Source organism: Excalfactoria chinensis, chromosome 7, assembly GCF_039878825.1.
Source record: "Excalfactoria chinensis isolate bCotChi1 chromosome 7, bCotChi1.hap2, whole genome shotgun sequence".
NCBI lineage: Eukaryota > Metazoa > Chordata > Aves > Galliformes > Phasianidae > Excalfactoria > Excalfactoria chinensis.
The window spans coordinates 9,330,928-9,356,749 of NC_092831.1; the positions used below are offsets into that span (position 1 = coordinate 9,330,928).

The following is a 25,822-nucleotide window of genomic DNA, read 5'->3' on the forward strand; positions in this document are numbered from 1 at the left end:
TTTCCAGTGTCAGTTTTAAAGTGGAAATCAGATCACAAACGCTATACATGTAAATGATGTATTGACTATTTCAGGTGAGCTGCGCCAAAAAGGTGTTACTGCGTGAAACGATGTAGTGATACAGTTGCCTGATTAAGGGAGAACTGAGAAATTAAGAATAGGTGAGGAATTACATATCGTGTAATGATCATCTCTATGCTGTTACTCCTCTGAGATGTGAATTGTGAAACACCCAGTGCTGCTGCAATTGGCAGTCTCAGGATTGATAAGACACAGCACAATGTCACTGTTTTCCTATACTCATAATGCACTGCCAACATCAGTGACTGGATCAGTTTACAGAAGGAAAAAAAACAACAACAAAACAATTCCAGCCTCATTATACACGTTCACATCCATATGCAGCGGTATCAATGCGGGTTATTCTACCGGAGGATCCAGCAGATAAATAACCGAGGCTCTTATCTCGCAATTTTTAAATGTCGCTAACACAGCCCGGCTGTATTTTTATCCTCTTACCGCCAGGCTGCCTGTGCATCGCCACGCATCCCGCTTAGCTGTCAGCTCGCCGCCGTTGGCTTCAAGGAGCGGAGCAGCACCGCGGAGACCCAGCAGCCCCCGACCCCCCTCTGGGCCCCGCCATACCGCTGCCCTTCGCTCTCCGCGGCTTGCCGCCCACCGGCTGCGCTCCTGCGGGGCAAAACTTCTCTGCTCATACACCCCCCCCCTTCCCCGCCTTTACTTCGGTCCTTTTCTCCTTTCCACTAAGCACGCAGACGCTGGCGGAGCGCCAGGGGCTCGCTTCGGGCTCCGCTAGGCGCGGCGGTGGCTGCGCTCCGTGCTCGTCCCGGTGCCCCCCGCTCCCATCCCGACCCCGGCCCTGCCCATCCCGCAGGGAGGGCGCTCCCTACGGCCGCCGGCTCTCCCCTCGCTCTCGGTGGTGCCTCTCTCCGCCTTCCCCACGCCGGCAGCCCCCGGCACTGCCTCCTCCCCCCATACCCCAGGGGTAGGGGCCCGCAGATCGAGCTCCGCGGGCCAGTCTCCCCCCACACCCTCCCGGTCCGGCTGCGAGCGGCGGGGAGGGTGATCCGCCCGCGAAGAAATGCCCTGTTGAACTTTGAATACATTAGTTGACATCAGTGCGAGTTGGGGCTGCCAGCCCCTAGCTCCCTCCTCCTTCCCTACCTCCTCCTCCTCCGCCTCCTCCTCCTCCTCCCCCCCCCACGGTCTCCGATGGAAAGAGTTGAAGCCGCGCCGACAGGAGCCGCCGGGAAGAGGCAGCGGAGCGCAGGGCAGGACTTGGGTCCCAACTCCGGCCGCGCCGCGGGGACGCTGCCCGCAGCCGCTCGCATGGCCCGTGGCAGCGCACCCTAAGCGCCGGGCTGGGGCGAGCCGCCGCTCCGCTCCGCTCCCCGCTCTTCTCCAGCCGCAGCCGGAGCGTGATGCGCCCGTGAGCCCCGCACCGGAGCCGCCGGAGAGCCCGTAAGCGCAGCGCGGCTGAGGGGCTGGGGGAGGGCGGTGGGGAGAGGGCGGCGCAAACTTGGAGGCTCCGCGGGGAGGTCCCCCTACGGCCCGGGGTGCGGAGGGGTCGGGGCACCCCACGAGGTGCCGTCCTCGTGCCCCGAGGTTGGGCAGTCGGGGGGCTCCGGGCGCTGCTCGCGCGGCCCGGTGGGGCTGGGGAGGGAACGAGCCGGGAGGCGGCGGAGGTGATTTCTTCGTTCTTTCTCTTTCCTTCTCACCTTCCAGCTCTCCCATGACCCGCCGAGCGGGGCTGAGGCAAGAGGGAAGCCGGAGAGCTCAGGCGCAGGGATACTAACGCTTGTTGTGTTCGTTTTTCTTTATCCCCCCCACCTTTTTTCTTTCTTTCTTTCTTTCTTTCTTTCTTTTTTTTTTTTTTTTTATTTTTTTTCCTTTCCCGGATGGTAATTTGTCTTTGTGGTAGGGGTGGCCCATTAAATTTCAGCTCACGTCCTGATGGAGATCAAAAGGGAAGGGGAGAGGGAGAGGGAAGCAGAGAGCCTTGTGCGGCTCCGTGCATTGTTAGAAACTTACGGGGAGGGGGGGGATTCCCGAAGCAACCTTTGTGGCTGCGGCCCCGACGCCCACACCAAAAGTTGGAGATGTGCATTTTCCAACGCTGCCATCTGCTCGGCGCTGCTGCCCGGGAGCATGCTTGCTGTTACGCCTCAGAGGAAACAAACAAAAGGTGTGCTGCCAAGTCGGGCTGAACCTGTCTGTTCATGGGCTTAGGTGGAGCATATTAGGGAGTATCTGTGTCCTAAGGGTTTGCCGTTCTCTCTTGGCTCAGGTTGGACTTTCTTGTCCTTAAAAAAGGTCTCAAAACGTGGTAGATGCCAGTCCCGGTTTGCTTTGTTTGTTTCTTTTTCATCTTCGAACTATTTCTGCATGGATATATCGGGTTGGGATCCTAGTAAAGTTTCCTTTTTTTGTTGGGCGAGCGTTCCCTCTCATTACAGAAAATACTTCTCCCAAATTACAGTGTGAGCAGCACGAGGTTTGCTCTCCGCCTCCGGATGGGTTCAGCGATGGGCTGAGACCCCGCACTGACTGCACCGCGAGCAAAATAGAAAGGAGCAAAGCTAAAAGTTAAGATGGGCTTTGCTTCTCTCTGCTGCATGGGATCAGCGGAGATGCAGATTGAGTGCAGGCAAAGAGTGAGAGGAGCTTGTTCCAGTTACACACACAGCAAAGTGCTCCTCAATTATACGTGTGATTTGCAAGCGCCCAAGGGAGAAAACTGGTCATAAACTGCAGAGAATGCAATGGGAAAAGGAATATTTAACCATAGCACTCCGGATTTTTAAATAGAGGTTTCCTTTTTAAGCGGCTGCTTGAATCATCCCCGTCTCCTTTCCATTTTTCTCCCCCTTTTGAACTACAACTTTTATTTCTGTTCAGATTGTGCGGAATGCCGAGCTGGCTTTGAGCAAGGCGGGCTGCAGTGGGGGATCTTTTCCATTGTCAGCACAGTGGAGATGATTTCTCCTTTTATCTTTTCTCCTCTCCCACTATTTTGCCTTCTTTCCTCCAAGGGATTAAGTTTTTGTCCTACCCTGTCAGCAACACGTTAATCCTGAAGTCATGGGGGGAGCCAGTTTGTGCCATTTGGCATGTGGAGGTTTGTTCTGTGTGCCTCCAGCCTGTGGGACTGCTGGAAGGCATTGCCCTGCCCTCAACACAGAGCTGGGGGAGAGAAGGGAGCAAACTGCAGAGTAGAAAAGAACAACCCCAGAGGACATAAGGGCAGAGCAGAGAGATGCTGGGGATGGGGGTCTGCGTGGGGAATGGCTCTTAACAAGGTGGCCCCAGCTGGGCCTCAAAGACTTGATGAGAGGGCATGGGGATGGGGTCACCTGGAATCTATAGAGCCTGAAACTCAGCACAGGTGGTGCTGTGGGATTTCAGCTGCTTTGCAGTGGGACGAAGCAAATGCCCAAGCAAAACGGCTTTGGTGGTCTGGTGAGGTTGCTATTTATCCTCCAGACAGAAAGCTGATGTGGGGGAGCGTGCACCTCAAGCTTACTGCCACTGCTTCTCTCTGCCTTAGTTGGGAGTCAGCAAGGAGGGTCCTGCTGGGCTCAGGCAGAGGCACGCTCAGGCCTTGCTGAAGGGGGAGGGGGGTGTTCCTGCAAAGCGTTTTGTGTTGTCTTCAATGTGGCTTGGGAAACGCGTTTCTATTCTAGCCAGGTTTGATAACCGTGCGAGCAGTCACACTAGGGTTAAGCGAGACCGTCTGCATGAGTCTGTTTTCCTGAAAACAAACACGACGACGTTGAAAGTTTCTGTGTAAGTCTGGGCTGTTGCTTCGCCGTTTGGCAAAAGGGGGCAGCAACAAACAGTGCCACGAAGAAATCCCCGCTCTGCCTTCGCATCGGTATCTGCTATTGCCGGGGGCTGCGGTCTCGGAACGCTTGGAGCCCTTATCCAGGTGATTCCTCATAGAGACAGCAGCGAAGTTAGCCGACTGCGTAAATGCAACAGGAAGAAAGCTGTCGTGGTTTCAGTCTGGGGCTGCATCGGTTCCCCGTGCTGGTGTGGTGGGCGTGGAGTCTAAGGCCAGTGCCGCATGATTTCAGAGCTACTCCAGCTCTCCTTACGTAGGCTGATAGCGGTGACCTTCACCTCCTCTCACCACGCTGATTTTAGGGAGTGTGCGATGGGGCCCCAGGTTTGGATTGCTGTTCTTATGAATGCCCTCCAAGGAATCGTCAGCACCACTTTCCGTAGGAAGAAAAATGAACATCTTCATTCCTAAATTTAACTTTGTTTGAGAACTCATTTGTTTCCAGCCTAGAGAAACGTATTGATCTGGCTTATAAAATATTGCTTGTAGGATGCATTTAAAAGCCTTTTCACCTTTTATTTATCTGTCTCCATGGAATCATTATACTAACAATTACTAGTTGATTTCTGAGTGAGAGCCATGGGTGATTTTGCAGAGGGGCTCACTGGGTGCTGGGCTTCAGCATAGCTGCCTCTCCTGAGCACAAGCTGCTTGGATCCTTCGTGGTGTGGGAGTGCAGCCTGGTCCCACCAATGGGGAGGTGCTGAGGGATGTGGCACTGTGACCACATCCTGCTGTTGGTGTGTGGCACCTGGACCTGTAGCCTTGATGCAAACCCTGTGTGAAGTCTGCTATAGGTTTGCCTTGCTGTTCAGCATGCCTGACTTCTGGTGTAGAGCTGAAAAAGGGAAAGGCAATCTTATGCAGGTGGCGGTGGAGGCGATTCAGGCTGATTCTCAAGGGGGTAGAATTTGTTGTTGTTTGCGGTGCAGCAGCTGAGATTGCAAAGTACATCCTAAGTGATGGACTTACTTTTTAGAGACTGAATCCTGTGAGGCTGAACTGCCACTATTTAGGTTGCATCTTTGTTATTTAGCCCAGGACACAAACAGTGGAGAATTACAGTGCTATCCCCGCTGTGCCTTCAAATAGGCTGTGTTCGAATATGAGTGCTGTTGACTTTGAGAATCAAATAACAGTTCTTTGTTACTGCCTGCCTTTTTTCTTCTTAAGGAGAGAAAAAACAACTTGCTGATGAGTGTGTCAGCCAGGCTTATTGTAGGTCATTGTTTCTCTGCCTTTTGCATTGCGGGCTACTGACTCTTCCCACATACCCATCTCTGTCCATGGTTGCAATCTTCATGAGTTTCAGTGGCAGCTGTCTGTATACCACGCAAGACTTCACATGTATTTGGGCTTGTGAGCACAGTGCCTTGCTTTCTGGAGGCTATTCCTCAAACCCAGTTAGTCTCCATATTTCCATTTGCTACAATTCTTGTTGTCATCCAGCAAACGCACCATAACAGCCATTATCCCCTACCCTAGGCTCACATGATGTGAGCAAAGTGCAGCAGAGCTCTGAAGGCACTGCTGTGACTCAGTATGCAAGGTCTCCTTGACTACAGTGCTTTGGCTCCCAAAGTTACCTCCCAGAAAGAACTCACTTTTAAGGCCCATCCAGAAGAGCTCCAAGTGATTTTTTGCTGGGAAGCGCATGGGTGGTGATACTTGTGAAGGGTGGCTGCTGTCAGATATGTATCTACATGGATAACTGCATATGCTTTGTTTTGTTTCAGAATATAATAAGTGTGGCCAGTAATTTGCATGTGAAGGATGTTACCAAGTTACAGCATATGACTCTGAATAGGTGACGGGGCTATTCATGTGCTGATAGTTAAGCATGCACCAAAGCACTGTGTCAGTTGTGGGCTGGTGTGTCCTATTTACTTTTTAGTAGGCTTTGAATGAGATTGTAAGTAAACATGCTGATTGCTAGCCTTAATCCTCAGATCGGTTGTGAACATGTTGGGAGCTTCTAAGTCATCTGTGTAATTTCATTGCTTTTCAGTAAGGGGTCATTTGTGGAAAGAGCACGGGATATTTTCTACCCATAAGCTGCTTTGAAGGGGCTTGTGCTCTTAAGGTGCTGTGTGTTCATGACCAGATCCTGACTAATACAAACCTGCCTTGTGCAACAGGCAAAGTGCTTATGGGCTTGGTAGTCTCACCGTATAATGCACTCTTTATTAGGCTGTTGCTAGAAGCCATGTAAGTTGCTCAGGGCCAGTTTCCAAGGCTTGACTTTACCCATTGTACAGCAGAATGTGACCACCTGGAACACAGCAACCTGCAGAGAAGCAGCACAGGAACCATTCGATCTTGGCCAAGTGCTGTGCTGCACTCAAGGGCTCAATCATTACTTCAAACCCAAGAGGCAGCCTCAGCAGTTGGGTACAGCACGTGAGGATGCTGCAAAGTGAGCCCTCCTGCAGCTTTGTGCTATGGAAGAAGTGCCCTGATGCTGGATGTGCTCAGACTGTGAGCTGAGATGCTGTCTCAGTCCTGCACAACAGCCGGTCTAAATCCCAATAAGATGATCTATGAGCAGTTCACAGTTTAAGGGTCTGGGGCTTCCAAAGTTTGCATACTTTGCAGATTGCTTGTGCCATCGTCTTCAAAAACTGTTAGCTTTTCAGACAAGCAGATGGCTTTAGCAAAATACGTTTGCTGGCACCTGGAACAGGTGGGTCTAGAATCAATTTATGCAGTGTGATTTTATCCACACCCCTTTTGGAATCATTTTGTACCCTGGAGCCACCTAAGATGCTTATTATATAGCCAATAGGGAGCTGCTTCTGTCTGACTACATAGGATTTTACACATCTTTTATGGCTAATGCCTGGATTGAAATGCAAAATTTAGTGCTGGGAGTGCATGTGAATTTGGAAACTCTCTGGAGAGAATGTGGGTGCGTGTATCAGTGAATGAATTATGTCCTCCACAGACAGAAAGGGCTGTTTTTAGTGGTAACAAATGTCCTGTGTTGGGTGTTTGTCATTTTAAAAGTAGTATTTTTCATTTCAAGTGCAAGCCTCGTACAGGTTACTGATGTAAAGTAAAAATGGGGAAAAAGAAGCCTTTAAATGCATTTGAATGGGCAACAATGAAGATTTCTGACGTGCTACAGAGATAGGGATCAGATCAGTGTTTCCAAGAAATGGCTGTGACAGCTCTGAGCAGTTGCACAAGAAGGGGCAGATGCTGTCTGTCCTCCTGAGGGCAGGAGACAGACTCCAGATGAGGCCATGGTGACATCCTCATTCTACTACAGTGTTGGGACCATCCAGTCTACCTGGCTTGTAGTGACTGCATGAGGGTTCTGAGTGGGTGCTGGGGATGTCTGCACTGCTTGGGGTGAGAGTAGGAATGGAGTTTGGGAGCACTTTGGGGCCAGCATTATGCAGGAGGAGGATGCTGACTGTGGAGCGCCTGCTGTACAGCTCTCATTGCTTTGCTGTGTTTCCTGGCCACGTGGAAGTTGGTTGGCCCACAGCTACAGCTAAAGGTTGCTTATTTATCTCCTGCAATGCTGGTTTACAAGAGATCAAAGATTAGTGGGAGAGTAGACAACAAGAAAGGAAAGGGTAGGAAGTTCACTCCAGATAATTCAGTACGACAGTATAATATGGTACATTCAAGAACGTAGAGAGAGACACATTTTAGAGCCCATTCTTATAATGAGTGCAGGAAAGAAAGAATTGGCGAGGTCTCACAAGTTTGCTGGAGCGATTACAGATCCCCCCCCCCCCTCTGCCTCACGTTCCTTTCTCTGCTCTCTCTTCCTGACTGAATCCAGTTGTCTGCCAGAAGGAGATTTTCAAACACATGGTTTGGACAGGGCGATCAGTCCGCATTTATAAATCACTTCATATTTCACTCTCTGACCATTTTGGGGTCTGTTCCACATCTGAAGGGTATTTTCATTAAAAATACAAAGCTGGGTTCTGCACGTGTCCACGGTGTTCCTCCAGTCTAAGAGAGCTCAGCTTTTACTGGTAATTGCAGCTAGTAACCACCTACTTAAAATTAAGGACAGCAGGGTTTGCGGTAGAATGAAACAGTGTAGAGAGGCATACTTTATTTAAAATGAGAAAAATAGGACTACGCACTGTAAATTGGGCTCTGAGATGCTGTTCCAGTACTGATGGGGGATGATGTCAAATAACACATAATACAAATGTTGAGGATGATTAAGTGATAGAAAGTACAATTTACCCAGAATTCTGTTTTCTCAGCCATGCTAGGCAGTCTGATGTAACAGCGGTCAGGGAGAGAAACAGAGGTGTTTCTGTGGGAGGACCTGAGGGCGAAGTGTGGCCTGGAGAATGAGGTGTTCATCTGTGAAAGATATCGTGCAGTGTAATGATGCAGATAGGCGCCAGGTAGGATTGCCAGTGACTGGGATCAGTAGGAACTGGACTTTGACATCTATGAGAAGTCTGGTGTTACGTGATGTGCTCAAGGTCATAGAGTGAGTTAGTGGCAGAGTTAAGATTGCAACCCCTGGAAGTACTTATTCACTTACTTAATTCCAAATGTGTAGTTAAGTCCTGTGAATTAAATGCTTCACCTCAATGCTTTCCTGGATCAGAGCTCCAGACTTGTGCCTTACAAGCCTGTGTGTCTGCCTCCTTGCTAAGCACTGCCAGCAGGTAACTCCATCCTCCAAATACCTTACTTACCTGAGATCTTCCAGTTAGTGTGATGGAAGAAAAAATAACACCCTGATCTCAGGAGCACAATTGGTCCCAGCGATTTGAAGATGAGATGAAGTCATCCCTCTATTTTGTACTTCTTTATGCAAACGTGCACACGCATCTATACAGATTGAATTAAAACAAAAACAAGTGATTAATGTCTTTAAAATTTAACATTTCTTCCCTTTCACCAGCAGAAACTGTCCCCAAGAGAGTAATTTGCTACATATCTTCTGTATTTGTCTAGGGCTGTACCTCAGGAATACAAAACATGCTATTGCTAATGCTATGTGTTCCCTCTAATGGCTCTTTGAAATATTAAAACAGCTTATATTTGGAATGAGCTTTGCACACCTCCTTCTCTACAGTTGCTTTGCAAATCCAGGCTTCACTGCTTTGCTTCAGCAAATTACGAGTTTATTATACTCCCGGAATGCTAATAGCACTTCGTTTTCTCCCTAAATTTCTTCTTCATATTTATGTATTGATTCTTCATTTGAGCACACTTTTGTAGATAATGATGATACTACTGAGGATAGCTTGTGTGAGTTAATTGTAAGAATGCCATCCCTCTTTGCCAAGAGCCTCTCTGCAAAGTTCATAAGCTAAGGCATCCAAAATGCTAATGTAGCAAAGAAGATGACTGGATAAGCTTACTCCCAATGTTATATTTCATTCTTGTTTTTGTAAAGAACAAGTGTATCAGAGCTGACATTTAGTTTTTCATTGACACCTCACTGGCAGATTTGCAGATGCCATGCTTTACGTAAGCAGTTGTTCTGATGGTCACTTGCTCTTTACTCAATTGAATCACACATTAACTGTGAGTGAACATGTGTGAACCAGGAGTTCTAGTGTTTCCCCCTCTAACTTACATTTCGCATTTGACTCCAGAGATTCTCCCCCATCTCAGTCCCTCATCCCACATGTTGGGTGGTAACGCCAGGAATGTGCTTTCAGTTGGTTTATATCTTCCCTGAGGCCACAGGACTTCCCTGAGCTGGTTCACATTCAAGTTGGTCATCTGTTCTTAACGAGAATCCAGTTTTGGTTTAAATCCTTCTGATGGAAGAGAACATTCTAAATTCTTGTTTAAGTGTTAAACCTACAGCAGCCCTCGTGGTTATATTGCCTGTTACTTTCTCACTTGCTTCTTGGCCATGCTATGCTCTCATCTGGAGAGCAGAGCATCCTATTTCCTTGCTGTGGAAGTACTTGAGAACTGCAACCAAGACAGCTCTTAATTTCTCTGTGATGTTTCAATATTATGCTGGATTCCTCTGTGGTTTTTCAATCCTGATGGCTCTTCTCTGAACACTTCCCGATGATGTTACTGGCCAAAGAAGACAGAGCAGTGCTGACAGATGCAGGAAAACGGGAATGGCAGAGATTGCAGAGCAGGGCTGAGCAGATAGTGGGAGATAAGGGCTATATGGCACATGAAGTTGGAAGACAGAAAAAGGAGGCACAGTGGCAACAGAAGCTCCTGGCACGAGGAGCCCAGTTTAATATATGCCTGGGGAAGAACTGGAGTAGCTGTAGTGTTGAAAGACAACAGCATATTTTTGCTGGCTGGGAGCTGGGTAAGGACTGCAGCAATGGTAATGCTTGTAAATCAGAGCAGCGTTCTATCAGAGCGGCTCTCTGTGGGTAAATTACAAAACATCTGTCTGTGCTTTGCTTGGGCATAACCAGGTTCTTTCTGCTTGGTTTGAAGTTCTGGTGAAGTTGCCATTCCCTTCCTGTTAGTGTGTGATCTGATCCTGCAGAATCAAACTGATTGTGCAGTCCGTACAAAGGCAAAATGTTTCTTGTTTCAGTGAAAATACTGTAATGAGAATGTATTGGCCTGAGTTCTCAATTGCTAACACAAGGCAAGTGATCTGAATCTATTCCACAAGTTATAGCCATGTAGAGCTGGGCTGCACTAACCTTAACCATGGTACTTGTGATCTGAGAGGACTAGAACCTTCCCATAAGTAATGTGATTTCTGTTTTTAGCTTGGAGAGATGTTATCATTTAATGAAAACCCTTTGTTTTCTGGCAGCCTACTTGGCTATCCGTTTACAGAGCTCTCATAGGACCTGGACATCCATGAAAAGTGCGAGAGCCTAATTCTGCTCACAGATACACTACTGCAGCCTCACTGAAGAGCTGCAGTTGTGCTTGACTGATGACTGATAGTGTGAGTCCAGAAAGCTGAAGATAAATTTGTACCTATGGGAAAGAACTGCAAAGGGAGCATGCTGGTCCAGAGACACGCTCCAAAATTAGGTGTGCAACATTGTGCTGCAAAACCCAGAGCCAAGGAAAGCATTTCCAGTTTTAATTAAACCAAAATCCAAAACAACAAGATCTCTGTTTCCGTCCATGTTTAACCTTCCCAAATGTCTGAGCATGAAATGCAGAGGTAATTGATTAGAAACCTGAGAAAAATAATGAGGCTTTTTTTTTTTTTTTCTTTTTCTTTTTTTTTTTTTTTTTTGTTCTAAGGCTGATTCAGCTTAGAAAGGAGGAAAAAAAAAAGAAACCTCTGAAGATTTTATGTGGGCTGAGTAAGACTTAGCTCCACATATAAACCAAATGAGCTACAGAAGTGCTTTGGTGAAGTTATCGCATGGCCCTGAGCCAGTGGGATTATTTACATGGCAGACTTCTACCTGGTAAAATCAGGGGCTTAAATAAATTGTATAAAGAATTGGAAATAATCTGATGTCTGCAGTTCTAATGGCCTGAGTTATTTGCAGTAGAGATAAACGCCCTGATCCTGCCCCAAGGGACATCAGTAGCAAAAATTCAGTTTGCGTAAGTTAACGCCTGGATTTTTCTTCCTTCCTTCCTTTCTTTTTTTTCCTTTCTTTCTTTTTCCAGAAAAAATAAGTGCGTGTCTTGCAGTTCTTATCCAAGCATTATTTGCTTTTAAATTGGCATACCGCCTAAGTCAGGGCTGCATGAGTTGGCCTCAGGTTTTCAACCTGACAGTACCTCTTTAAAATGCAACGGTATAATTTAGGCATCTCTTATTTGTTTTGAATAGCGGGGATAACGTGTCTGTCAGTTACAATGACTTGATAGACACGATTAAAAGGCAGGAGATCAGGAAAAAGGCATGCTTATCACAGCCAACCCTCCTCGATGCAGAAGTAAGTGCTCAGTGGCGTATTTGCAATTGAGGTGTAACTGAAAGCATTTTTGGAAATGCACTTTGTAGACCGCATTGAAATGATGTTTTCTATTATGACCAGTTTCTGGAACAGATTATCATGATTGTAGGAAGCACTTCAAAGCAGATTGGTGTAGGAAGATCTTTCCCCAAAAACTTTGGCTTCTTTGTGAGACAGAAAGCTACAAATGTGTCTGCAATCTGTGTTGCTTCAGCTACAACAGCATTTATTTGATAAAAGTGGGCTGCTATTAATTTCCAAGATGCTACAAAGCACTTGGCGTTTTGCTGGCCCCTTGGTTTCACAGAGGGTTCCAAAGGCTGTGTTTCCCTTCTCCCATATCCTTCTAAATTTCTGTTTCATGTTTTTAAAGAGTGAGACTTAAACACTGTAATGAAATGTTGAGCTGCACCTGATAAGCAGTCAGATGATAATTTAAAGTACTGGTGGTCAAACTTCCGTAGAATGAATCCTGATGCATCATCTGGTTCATCCCCTGAGCTGACACAGGATCAACTCTGCCTTCACCATTCAGATGAGCCAAGGTTCAGCTGAACTCAGCCTTGGTAGGAACTGGAGAATGCCATCAGATATACTTCAATGTATTCATCTCTGAACTCCTACCTGCAAGGCAAACTACGTGCCAGTTTGGCAAGACTCCCCCCAAAAACTTTGTTTCAAGGCTAAGATCTGTATTGTAGAGGACTGAAGCCTTCTGTGTACTGTGTTGCAACACAGAAACAAACAGGAAAAGCCCGATTGCTGGTTGGCATGAAACCAGGTGTTAATAATACACTGAAGCATAGTGGCATTCCTGTAAATAATTCTTGATGTCAAGGATAGTGGGAAGGGAGGAAGATCACACAGAAAATGAAAGCAGTAATGAGAAGGATAAGAAGCGACTCCTGTGTTCTGCTCCACTATGTGTATACTATGACTCGATGGGGACGAGAAGAACTTTGTCAAGCTGCCGTGTGTCAAGCCCAGCCCGTAGCCCTTCCTGTGCCTCCCAAACACACATTTCCTTCCACTAGGGAAGAAGCTGTAGCACAGAGGAGTGAAGTCACTTGCTTTGGCTCATTGAGGGAGGCAGTGAATGAGAGTCCTGCAGTCACAGCTGCTCTGTCTTGTTTGACAGCAGAGTATGATGAATTATTTATGTTAAAGCAGAAAGGCCTTGAAATGGTTCCTTCTCTTTGGTGGAAATTATTCTTTTCCTATAAATGCTGTGCTGATGGGTGCCTTATGAATGCATGCAGTAACTGTTAAAAAAAAAGGTGTTGTTTTTTGTTTTTTGTTTTTTTTTTAATCTACACTGTAATCAGATAAGCAATTGAAACAATTGTGACAAATTAGTTCGATATCAAAATATCATATCGCTTTTCCACGTTCTCTTTCAACAAGTAAAGTAATGCTCTGTGTGCTACAGCCCAAAGTTGCTGCTTTGGTGCTCAAAGTCTGTAGTGGAAATGCTGAGTCACGGCCTGAAGCAGTGATTGAACACCTGGTGGGAAGGCAGGGCAACCCAGGGGAGCTCAGGTGCAAGCAATTCTGCTGAGTGACAAGAAGGGGAGGAGCCAGAATGTACCCCTTCCCAGACCTCATTTCAGGGTTGGTGGTGGAGGTGAGGGTGTCTTACTGGAGATCCCTGTGTACCTGAGGCTTTCCGAAGGTAAGTGGTATTTTTCCCCCCTTTATTTCTGTGGCTGTTACATTTGAGCAAATTCTCACTCGCTGCAGCCTGGAACCTTGCTGCTCTGCTATCGTTGCTGTACTTTCTATTGCATTACAAAGGACCACCAAGAACTTTTCTTTACATATTCAATGTTTATTGTCCTCCATTGGCTGAGAGTCTGTCTTGTTTAATTAGAAATACAGCTGTCAGAAATGGGAATCTTCCCCATAGCTGGGGAGTGTATTCCCTCCTTGCTTTCCTGTAGTCCTACCGTATCTGGTGTTCACTGCATCACGTGGAGGTGAAGGGCTGAGTGTGCTTCTGCAGGGCCAGCTCTGCATCAGCCCCAGGAAGACTCTTTGGCCTTTGTTTTGACCTGCTTGTCTTCAATCGCACATCCTGTCATCATTTAGAAACCTGCCTTACCCCATGCTCAGGGTGATTCATTTCTTTCTTGCTCCGTTACTGAGCTCTGTAACGTTTGTTTTAGTCTAGAATGCAGTTTATCTACGTGTGCTACCTTATGCAAAGGACTTGTTCTGTTTTTCTTTCTAAGGAAGTGCAGGTTTCTGTTAAACAAGCTTCTAAAACAGATAACGCTCTGAGCCCTTTCTTACCTTTTCTTTTCTCCAACATAGAAAATTATTAACCAGGCACCTCTTTTGCCTGTATTTTTAGTGAGCATAAATTAATCTCCTTAATACGTAGTACGCTCCTTGCATCTACACATAATTAAATCATATTTGTTCTTGGAAACTATTCATTCAAGTGTAAACCTGCTTCCTGAGTAAATATTCCTTTAATTAGTAGAACAAATAGATTGCGGAGTTTCGGGATTTGGAGTTGATTGTCGCAGCATTCCTTTCTCTGATGTCGGCCTCAGATCTGCACAGCGCAGAGGTGTGCTAAATGCAGCCAGGGAACGCAGCGGCGTCTTTCGTGCAGTTTGAAAATAAATGCACCTTGTGAATACTTTACACCCACAGAACCCTTCATTTGAGGATTACAAAGTGCTTCACCGTGCTGTGTGGGTATTATTTGTTTGCCTTTTACAGAAGAATTAAGTGAAACAGAGAGATTAAGGCCAATTCACTACATCCCCATGTTGTATTAAGAGGTGTAGCTGTGCTAAGACATATATGGTTTTGCACTGCTCCTGCAGAACAGCAGAGAACATGGCTTTTTATATAGGCTTATGAGGTACGGCTTCCATTTTTGGATGCCTGCTTGGCCACATCTGGTCCCAGGGCTCCCCAACACAGCTGGTGGGGACTGAAAGCCAAAGAGTCTGGGCACTGCCTGCCTCTCCAACAAGGCACCTCATTTCTGCATTAATCTGTTGGTGTTCAGTGGCTTGGGGCTGTGCTGTGCAGATAGTGGTAAAGATGACTGAAGAGTGCAGACTTCTTGCTGCCTGCCTTGCTGTGCCAGGGCAGAATGATAATTCAAAGATGCAGATCTTTGTGTTTGTTGTATGGCTTACCTGGGAGACTGGAAGCTTAATCTGAACAACTGTGGTAGGAAAGACATCACACATGCACACATCCGTAGCATTTCGGTACTTGCTTCCGGGGAAGTGTGTGTATGTGGGTGTCATTTCTCAGGATTTTTTATGTTGTGACTGTATAGGAGTAAATCTTGAGAAGTTATGGGAGAAATATGTTTCCTGTAGGAGTAGTGTTTGAGAGTTGTCAATGGCTTCATGTTCCCTGACTGCAGGTAAGAGTTTCTGATAGGAGAGGGAAGATTTTTGAGCTCTGACTTGCTCCTGCTGAGTTAATTAGCCTGAGTTTAAATAATTTCCACTCCTGAGCTGGAGTTGCTTGTGTGGGAAAGAGAGAGGTAAGAGACCACAGCCAAATGAGCCCCTTGTTAAGGATGCAGGTGAACGAGCTTTGTAAATGGCTGCCTTGAGACTGAGCAGGAGACTGTGTCTGTCAGTGGAATACTGTTTGAATGTATCCTTAATGAAAGGAAGGGGTTTGCTCTGGAGTCAGCAGCTAAAACATTCCTTCTGCTGTGTGAGAGCAGTGTGCCATGAGTGCTGTGCTTCCACCTGGCTCTGCTTCAGGAGAGCAGTGCATAGAGGTGGATGGAGAGGACTTGGGAATGCTAGAACTGATGGTTGCTCTCTGATCCCACAGGAATGGGGACAGCTTTTTGTGCCTGCTTGGCTTTGGCTGGCTGTAATACATAAAAGCATCTCCACGCAGACACTGATTTGCAAAAATCTTCTCTTCTTACAGTTCCTTTCTTAAAAATTCAGTGGAGCTGTTAGATGTAGCTGAACCTGATCAGATAATGGGCTGTGAAAGAATGAATACATTACTTAGAAACATCTTTAGGAGAAAATGGGTTTATAGATTATTTTTTGTTTTCTCTCTACATATTTACTCCTAACTCTGATAGCTCAAGGGCTCCTCCTTCATGGCTCCACAGGTGTGTGGTTTTCTTTCTTAAAGAACAAGCTTCAGCTGACCAAGTAAGTGCCACTTGTTGGATATTTGCAGTGCTAATACATCCTCTGCCTTGTCAGCTAGCTCAGGTGTGCCTACCTGTGCTGGGCTTCGTCTCCTGCCTGTTGAGGAATGATAACTATAGAGTGCCTTCACGTGGTCTGTGTAATCGTTTTAACTGCTAGAAGATGTAACACAGTATTCGCTTGGGAGTTAGCAGGAAATACCTATTGCCATTTGGATTTACGTCCCGTATTGCTGGCCAATAATTTCATCTTTGTAGCCAAGTTCTAACTCTCTCAAAGGTCAGATGGTGCAGGGACAGGAAGTCTAAACTGGCTCCAAGAGGATGTCTGATGAGAGCTCTCTGCCTCCACTTTCCACTGTGAATGAGTACAAGGGTGTACATGTAATCTGTTTTGTTTACTGAGATCAGAAGTTCTTTGAGGATGAGAAAGCACTCCATAGACATGAATAGCTTCTTGTGCCAGGTACTGCACTTTGTGTGGAACCTCTGCCTGCCTCTGTAACGCAAATAGGAGTGGGAATCCATCTGAAATGCATGTGCCCTGTGGTCTGAATGCATTTGTTTTGCTTTCAGATGGTGATCTCTCCAGATCCTTGAGGCATTTAGTGGAAATTGTTTTAGTACGAATGCAGTATCTTAGCACTTCTTGTGTTTTTGTGTGGGTGGGAGCTGAAGCCATGCGGTACAGCTGGAGCCTCAGTGTTCTGCTGTGCTGTGGCAGGTAGAATTGATTTTACAGTTAGGTGAGACTGATTTCAAATGTACCTTTATTGAGTTTATTGGCATCTGCAACTACTGGTGTTAAAGAGGTTAAATGGTATGCATGTTCAGCTGTATGCAGCCCAAAAATTTCTTTAGAGATTCAAAACAGTGGAGTCTCCTGTGAGCGGTCCTTTCTCTCCACGAAATGTCTGTATCAAGTCAAGCCTTGATGGGGTTGTTTAAGATCACTGGAGACTGTAATCATTGAGCTTTTCTGTGCCCCTTGTGGATATTTCTGCCTGAAAGTGAATTGAAGGAAGGTCAGGATGGGCTCTTGAACTGAACGTAGATTAAACATTTGGAGCATCCTTGAAACATCTGTGAATGATTTGGCACCCGTAGATAGCATTGGGTTCTGATGCAGGCCTGGTGTGTGAATGCGAGCATGTCCTGCAATTGCTTTGTGCTTCATTACTCAACCCCTTACAAAGCAAACAGTGCATCACAGTGATGTGAGGCTTTGGTCTCTGGGATTTGTGAAGCTCTGGGAATGCTGAGTCTGGGCCAGCTACAGAACTGCAAGTATTAATATTGCTTGGAGTCAAGTAATCCTGCATAAATGTCACCTGCTTTGGTCCGCCTTATCAGTTAGAAAAGGATGTGAATTGAGTGAGAAAGAGAGACATGAGCTGTGATTGCTTAAATGGAAACCTGGGAATTGGTGAGTTTTAACTTCTAAACTCATCCCTGCCAGCAGCTCGCTCTTTGCCTTGGGCAAACAATGGGAAATCAGCATTGGGTTTCTCAGCTGAAGTAATAATGCATAAGAGAAAGAAAAAAGCCAACATCTTCTAGAATTGTCGTGAGAACTGATCAGAGATTATTTTAAAATACTGCCTGATAAGTGCTATATATTTTAAATGGTTTCCTATCTCTGCATATTAGCTGCGTGCATGGGGGAAAAAAATCAGTCTGAAGCACAGCCCCTGCTTGGTGATTTCCGTTTGAAATAATCCATTCTTCCATCAAAACAACAGAAAGGACAGATGTGTGTTATTAAAAACAAGATGTTCTTGTTCGAGCTGGCAGCAGCATATCTGAAACCCACCCTGCTGGAGCTGTGCTTGCAGAAAAACTAGATTCCCACCAGTTAGCTGCTACTAACTCTTCCACTTCGTTCTCCAAATGACTTGCAGAACAGCTGGCATTAGCTACTCTTATTTCCTTTGATGCAAGAAGTTTACATTTCCCATTCTTAGATTCCTCCACACCTGTGCTCCCAGTAACAGGCAGTGAGTCACTTGACACTGTGTGTCTGGTGTTGGCTCTGCTCCTAGTGACATGTGCCAGCCCTGTTGGAGGAAATAGACCCTAAAGGCATGGTAAGTTGAATTATTTCCCTTCAGCCCTTCCCGGACTGGAAATCCAGTTTGCGTACAGAGTTCATGAACTGGAAATAAGCTGCTGACTCTGTGGCTGCTGTTGGCTGGGATCCTCCAAACCTCAGCATTCGGATTGAAAGCCAGACCTCTCCGGTGCATTAAGGCTTGCACACTAGCTTTAATTGTTGAGCTTCCTTTCAGGACTAAGAGATTACAAAAGAGTTGCCAAGGCTCTCTTGTCAGTGGTCCATGTTCCCGTGATACACTAGCTAACTTGACTTTGAAGTGGGCTGCAAATGAGGATGTTCTCCATTCTCTCCTCTACAAGTGCACATTGCAAGGGTCTAACTGCTGCTGCAGTTCCCATCAGCTTGAGTAGCTGGCACCAGCTCTAACGTGGACTGAAATAGCAAGAGCAAACCGTGTCTTTAGAACTGCGCCTCTAAAAGTTGCTCACGAAGTGACTGTGTTTGTTCCTCCTGAATTTAAAGCCTATGGACTGGCTATGAGCCTTCTGCTATGGACCTCATCCAAAGACCACTGACATAAAAGAAGGCGTCTTAAAATTCCTTCCCTCTGATGTGGATCAGGCTGTCTTTTAAAGATACTTGTCTTCTTTTCAAATCTGAACCACGTATTCTCCAGAGCTGTGTGTACCTTTTTCGTCAGCTTTTTGCTTTACTTCTCCCATTTTGCATGACTTGTGCTCATAAAGCAGGTTGGTTTTTGTTACTGCATCAGACATGGATCACTACCAAGACTGTATTTTAACAGAAGGTGGAATATATCGATGTTGTACAACTGAAGCCAGAGCCAATAGCATCTTTTACCTTCAAACTAGTGAGTACTGAAGCCAGTATATTTTTTTTTTACTTCACCTGAATGAGGACTGTGCATCTGTTGCAGTACAGCTGGAATACACACTGTGAAGGGCAGGGTGCCCTCTCCAGAGATTGGTGCTCTTGCTTTACATGCCATCCACCTGCGCTGGACTGTTTTCACTTGGCTGCACTGAACTGTGGTCATGGTTGAAAGTAAGCAGATTTGTTATTTAATACCTTTGGCAGCCTTACAGGGAGATGTAGTGAAAAATCTAGAGCACGCTTGGTTGGCATCCTGTTCCCGTCAGGAAGGGCTCGTGTAACTACTGGTCCCTGAACTCATCTGCTTCTGCAGAGAGACTCGTACTTCATGGAGGGAGAAGGGCCTTGCGAGTGTTGCTGTTTCTTGACAGTACCTTGCAAAGGATAACTGGGTACCACTGCAGTCTCCTGGCCTTGGCTGCTATCTTTGGCAAGGGGGGGTGATTCAGCATTCTGCAGTTCCTGACGCAGGGAAATGCTGCTGTTTTAGGTTCTCCTTAAAAGGTCATGGACCTGCCCTACCTGTGTGCAGGAGGGAAGGTCTCCTCTGTTTCTCTGCCATAAATCCTCCCAAAGGCAAAAGCAAACTTCAGTTGCACTGCTTTTCTTGAAGGCTAGTAAACTTTCTGATGGCTGGGCTGGGAATGGACTGAGTTCCAACCTTTCTCATGCAGTCTGCTCTGTAAACTCTGTTCCTTTCCCAGCTCCTACCTGTGCTGTCAGAAGGGCAGGCTTCTTTCTGCCTCCAGCTCCACTGTGGCTGTCCCTGCCCCATCACCAGGCTGTGATGCTCAAACGTGGGGCTCTGCTTTCATCCTTGCAGCCATGCCCACTCACATTTAACCAGCAAAGCTCTGCAGCTGTCCCACGGGCTGCTCAGGCTGGGGAGGGACTGGGGAGTTTCCTGCCACTCCAGCCCTGAGCTGAAGCATTCTAATGACATATTCAACCGCATGCTAACAGTAGCTGTTGGTGAAGCCAAGAATGTGTCTCTTCGTGCCACTTGAACACTTTACTGAGGGCGAGGGCGCGATTAGTCATTCAACAGGCAAACATCTGGTGTTCCGAGTGCCCTGCGGCGCTTCCTACTTAGCAGGACTCACTTGCAGGCCAGTCTGAGCTGGGAATACTTTAGCACAGGCACTCGGTTTTGTACTGTTAAGCAGCACCATAAACTTTGGATTGGCTACAGTTAGACCATGTGTTTTTTAGGGGGTAAAAACGTGCTCACTCATCTGTTTGTTTGTTTTTAATGCTGTTGTTACAGCAGGGTATGGATTGCTCGCTGGATGCATACCAGCACAGTGTTGCTGAGTTCTGCTTATGGGGAACACGTGCTGTTCAGTTTTCTTGTGTGAGCAGAGCTCAGGGGACTAAATCTAGCCCAGGATTTTAGTTCTGAGGTGTGTTATCCTTTCTGGAATAGATGACATTGCTGTCTGTGCCTGAGCCTGGAGATGAGTGTTAAGGTGCTGGTGTATGAGACTTTGCACTGGCTTAAACCCATAAAAACTTCTTGTACCAGCTGGAGGCAAACCTGGTTTGCTCACATGGTCATTTCCCGCCCTTGTGTTTCCAGATCTCAGCTCAATCTGGACAAACACATCTCTTTAATGATCTGTGCTAGATGAAAGGAAAGAAACAGGATTTTTCTAACCAATTAATGCTGTCCTTTAAAGCAGAATCTGATCAGAAAACCAGGGATGCCTTTATGCAAATCTCTACCCCTTTCCTCCCCTCACTTGTCTTCTCTGTTGGATCCTAGAGTCACCCTGTGACCAAGGGCAACTCCTGGCTGATGGTTTAAACCTTGATATGCCTTGTTTTTGTTCCTCTTTCCTGCACTTGTCTCTTCCATCGTGGGCAATCCTTATGGGCTACTGAGTTCTAGATTGATAATTTGTTTTCCACACTTGGTGAAGTGCCATCTTCCAAATGCTTCTCATTGTGGTATACTTGTAATAGGTGCTTTCTTCCCTTAACAATTCTCTTGGCACATTTGACAACCTATCTGAACTTAAGACTGCTCATGGTGTCTTTTGTTTGTCTACCAGAAGCAATATGGACGTGCATTGGGCTCCTAGTGCTGGTACAATATGTTTTGAAGTTTGAAGACTGATTTGGAAAGTGTTACGGATTTCAGTTGCCAACAGTGTATGTAGACAGAGCCCTGAACTGCCCCAGCAGATCTTAATCACAGCCCTTTTTCTTCATCTAGGCATCGCTTTCAAGCAAACTCATTCTCAGAGAAACACAGGCACCCTTTGCATCAAACTGCTCCATTGTTTTGCAGAGTGTTTTGTGAAGTGACCATCACCATTGGTTAGAAAGTACAACCTCAGGCAAAAAGATTTCAGTGGATGACACTACAGTAATGGCAAGGTGGCAGATACAGCTTAAAGCACACGGAGAACTTATGCTCTCTGTCCATCACGTAATGTTTTTATGGAGACTAGTAAGCAGAATGGTGGAGGGCCCGTTGGCCTTTTGACACAAAGAAGAATCATCAGTAAATCATAAGCCAATTAAAGTTGGAAAAGAGCTGACAGCCTCTTCAGTTCATCCCTTGCTAATGTGAAACTGCTCCCTGCAGTGCATTTTCTCCCGTTGGCATTAAATGATGGAACATCTATTGCTTCCCTGGGGAAAGTACACATTTGCCATTAATGAACTCTGTCGAACATTTAGCCTAAACCTCCCTTAGTTTCCTTCCCCTTCTCCCAACTAACTCTTCTGAGATTTTTACAGCTTTTGAATATTTGTAGGTAGCACTCTTGTTACCATAGGCCATATCAGTGATCACTGTAAAGTTGTTTTTTTTTTTTTTCTTAGAAACTGATGTTGGTGTTGCATCAAGTTTCACTCTGGAGGTTTCCATCTTCCAGTGTCAGTAATTAAAACTGGTCAGGGGAATGCATCCTTTTGATAAAACCATTTTTGTGTATGCAGGAAAAAACCCTGTGGTTCTATGTGCTTTTGACAGTGTGGTGCCAGGGTTGTGGGGCAAGATGAGTCTGTGCAGCAGGAGACCACTAACCCTTATTTTTAAGAGTGTTAACACCTGCTCTGGTGAATGCCAAGACAGGATAAGTCAGGACAGCTTCTGATTGGAAGCTTGTGTGTGAGCTCAATCTTCCTAATGTCTGCAGTGTTTGGGTATGTGTGTGAGACCAGCATCAGGCAGGTGAGAAGGGTAGAGATTGCTTTTCCTAAGCTGCATGTGGGTGTTTTTGGTGAGCAGCGCAAACGTAGATGAGATATGTCATTCTTCCTAGCTGTGAGTTACGGTTAATAACTTCTGTAAAAGCTTTTGTAATGGATTTTACAAAGCCTCAGAAACCAAATGCTAATCACTGCTGCGTCAGTGGTCCCTTATCCTTGAAATAGGCTCATCAAACACCACATCCTAGGGGAGACTTTCTGTTTGGTTCTATCAGTTTTGATATGTGGACATAAAGCCAAAGGCTTTCAGGGGAAACCCCTCCTTTTCAGACTCTTCTTGCCATCATTCAGTTTGATGATTAGACTACCATTTTCTTTTATTTCAGCTCAACGACTAAGCAGCAATCTGGACTTACCCATCACCCTGTTTCATATATTTTATAACTCACTGTAAATTAAAAATAATCCCTTTTGGAAGCTTGAAATTTTACCAAAGACTGAAGATCCAGAGAATCCATTTAGAGGAAAAATACTAGTAAAAATAAGAGAAGATAAAAAAGCATCACTGGCTGTGTTTTTTGGTGTAAATCACATTCATTTCATAAAAGTCTTGAACACATCCCTTAAACTTTAATACCTGAATTTCAAGCCCAGCAGTCAGTGGATCTTTTAGCACCAGCCAGAGAGTACTCATAGTTGGCAGGCAGATGGTCCTTTCCCCTCTTTTACATTCTTTTAACGCACTAACACTGCCAGTTGGGTGTTTGAAAGCCTCATTAATTTTCCTCGTGGTTTGGCAGGAAGACCTTGCTTGTTCCTTGCTGTCTTCCATTACTAAAACCTGTGCAGTTTTTGCATTGCTCCTACTTGTTGCTTTGCTGTGGAGCCAAATGGTGGAGATGTGGATAGGTGCAGAAACGTGATGTCAAAAACAGGAGTGATTAGAGTATGGAGAAGAGAAATTTGCCATTTGGATGTGTTGGGTACAAGGAAGGAATTAGAAATGAACAAGAAACGCTCATGTAACCAATTCATGACAGCGTTGATATTAGATCTAGCAAAATCAGAGGAGACTGTAGGTTTCTGTAGTTAAAGTTTCTGTATTTTGACATTGTTAGAGCAACCAGTAATGTTTCTTGCACTCTAGAAGAAGCCTTGGCTTTCTGTGATGGTTCTGAAAATGCTGTTTTTGCATAACTTTTTTTTCCTCACAAGACAAACGTTTTGTAGAGTATCTCTCCTTTATACAGTGCATCTACAGAAATGGCAGCATGGGGCTGCATGCCGAGTGGTTTCAAATGGCTCTGTATTTCATTATCCATGTTACAGGATGGATTTTTTTTGACTGCCTGCCCTGCGAACTCATTTTGAGACAGGTGTGTTAAAAATGCATGTGTCCTTGGTTACCTGGAGAGAGCAGAGGTGCTTTGTAGCTCTGAGTTAAGTTAAATGAATAGAGGCTGTATTATTCATCAAGACAAAATCATTTTCTAAATCAAAGAAAAAGAAAGAAACTGTCTTGTCTGCAAATCATTTGTCTGGCCTTGATTTTCCTGAGGGCATTGAGTAGATGTCAAGTTTAAAAAAAGAGAATGAAACCCTTATTTATTTATTTTTGTTGTTGTGGGATCAACAAAAGTAAATTGCCAGCAGAACCATTTTTGATCAAATAAGTGTCTGCTGCTGAAATTGACTGCACTGCTTGCACAGCGTGATGTTACAGCATGCATCTGCTCTCCAGTCAGTTAGCATTGCTTCGCCCTTTTCCTTTTGGTGTGCCTGGCAAATTGAGAACGATGGATGGGTATGAGGTTTTTGTCTTTCTCGTGTGGACTTCTCCAAGGTGAAGGGTGTGCTGATAGGTCGTCATTAGCTGCATCTGTCAGGATGTGTTGCAAACTGGTATCAGGAATTCATGGTAACAGTACCTCTGTTGCTGGCATGGAATAGTCTTGATGTTTAGCTACAGCTTAAAAGGCATGAGTGGTGCAGGTCTTAACCCAAGGCTTGACTGTCTGGGTTCCTGCAAGTTGAGAACAGTCAGCTAGGACCAGAACTTCAGAACTGAGAGTGTTAATCATGATTCATGTGCTGAGTTCCTCTGCCAAAGGGTAGGCTGTTGCTGGAATCATTATTTTTAAGGTAAGATATAATTCAGATATCCTAACTGTATTACCGTGGTCAGTATCCATCCATGTCATACTTCAGGTCTCTTTGCTCTCCAGCCCCAAGTCTTGGACAGATTGCAAATTGGAGCAATTTATATTCTTGCTGCCATGGTGAATTACATGGGAGAATAAATCTCCAGAGAAAAATGTGTTGGTTAGGCTTCTGTGTGAGCAGGCATTAACGAACCATGGGGACCAAGTGAGGGACCCATGGGGACAGGTGAGGGAGGGTGGAAATAACAAAAGGAATACAGCAACTGACTGTTGGGCTTTTACATCTGGGAGAGAAGGGCTGTGGAGAAGAATTTCTCCATACAAAGAGTTAGAATTGATGAGTTTGGAGAATATGAATCCACATTCACTTTTAACCTATAGACCAACTTCTCTCTCCAAAACTAACCTCAGTCTTCTATCAAGTGGACTCGCCAACCTTCTGGTAAAGAGAAAGGAAAAAAGATATATTTCCCTAGAAATTCAGCCAATTCCTTTTAATCCTTGAAGCCAATGCTAGTTACTGTTTTGGTTTTTTTTTTTTTTTTTTTTTCACTGATTCTCTCTTACTATAGTGATAGGTAGTAAGATAAACCCAAACCAGATCCAATATATAGGTTCTTCTTCTGCAGGAAGAACTCCAGTTGTTCTTTGTATTCTTCTGGTTGTCCTATATTTGTGTTTGCACATAATCTTCTCTAGCATTGCAATCGGTTATGGCATTCCTTATCCTCTCTCCTGAAATATTTGCCTATCTGCATGGTATGCAGCTCAGCAGGTACTGTTTTCCACCCCAGACAGGACTTCGTTCCTCTGCAGTACATTACGGCTCCTAAGGATAGTTCACAGAATACTTCATTGCTCTCAGTGCAAGATAATTCTATCAGTAAATAGTATGGATTTTGCCTCCTTCATAAATCTCTGGCTTATTTACTTTATTTCTTTCCTGCCAGTTTTCTTACACTTTTGTAAAGTGTTTTAGTTGACACTTGGATGCTCGCAATAGCATTTTGTCTGGCTATTTTCTCTCCTTCACTGTACAGCAGGATTTAATTGAACTGAATGAAATATACATGAACATGAAGCGGTGATTACTCAGCCCTGCTTGTGTTAATTCACAAATGTAATTTAACAATTTAAAACAAATCTTAACTTCACTCAGTAGTTTTAAAGCATCGATCACTAAATTAATTAGGGCTTTCTAAATGTGTCATGCAAATTGTGAATTACACTCCCAAATATATATTCCATATAGAATTTGTAGGTGTTGGGAAGTCTTACTGCTGCAGCTGCCTGCAGCGTGCTGATGTGACTACGTACATTGTGGGAGCACAGCCTGAGCAGCTCCTCTTTATTGGCTGATCACAGTGCAGTGGAAGCTGCCCTTAAACACATTGTTCCGTTGAAGGTGAACTAGAGTAAAATGGTCCCACTCTGCCTGCTCAACCCCCAGATCTGGCTGGAAGTGAAATCAGCTGCCTCACTGCTCATTGCCAGAGGGCTAGGGGCACTCGTAAAGTGAACTGTCACAGTCAGGTTTGTAAAGGGTAAAAGGGAGATGCAGGACTGTGATTCAATCTCTGCTCCCTGCTCTTGAAAGCAGCTGCACTGTGCAATCCTTATTGCATCTGGAAAGACCCATCTTTAAAACAGCTCAGCAGCATCCCA

The 25,822-nt window shown here is 45.4% G+C and overlaps 1 protein-coding gene across 4 annotated transcripts in view; it reads left to right on the forward strand.

The window, feature by feature from the left end:
* The first annotated feature begins 1,103 nt into the window (after positions 1-1,103).
* SEMA5B (semaphorin 5B) overlaps positions 1,104-25,822 on the forward strand; it is a 247,269-nt gene continuing 222,550 nt past the window's right edge. For 2 of the 4 annotated variants that reach the window (XM_072341964.1, XM_072341963.1), the window contains exon 1: positions 1,106-1,482. The gene's annotated coding sequence lies outside the window, so the exon portion shown is untranslated. Of the gene's footprint in view, positions 1,483-25,822 lie in introns of all 4 variants that reach the window. The other 2 variants (XR_011904333.1, XM_072341968.1) reach the window with 2 other exon arrangements.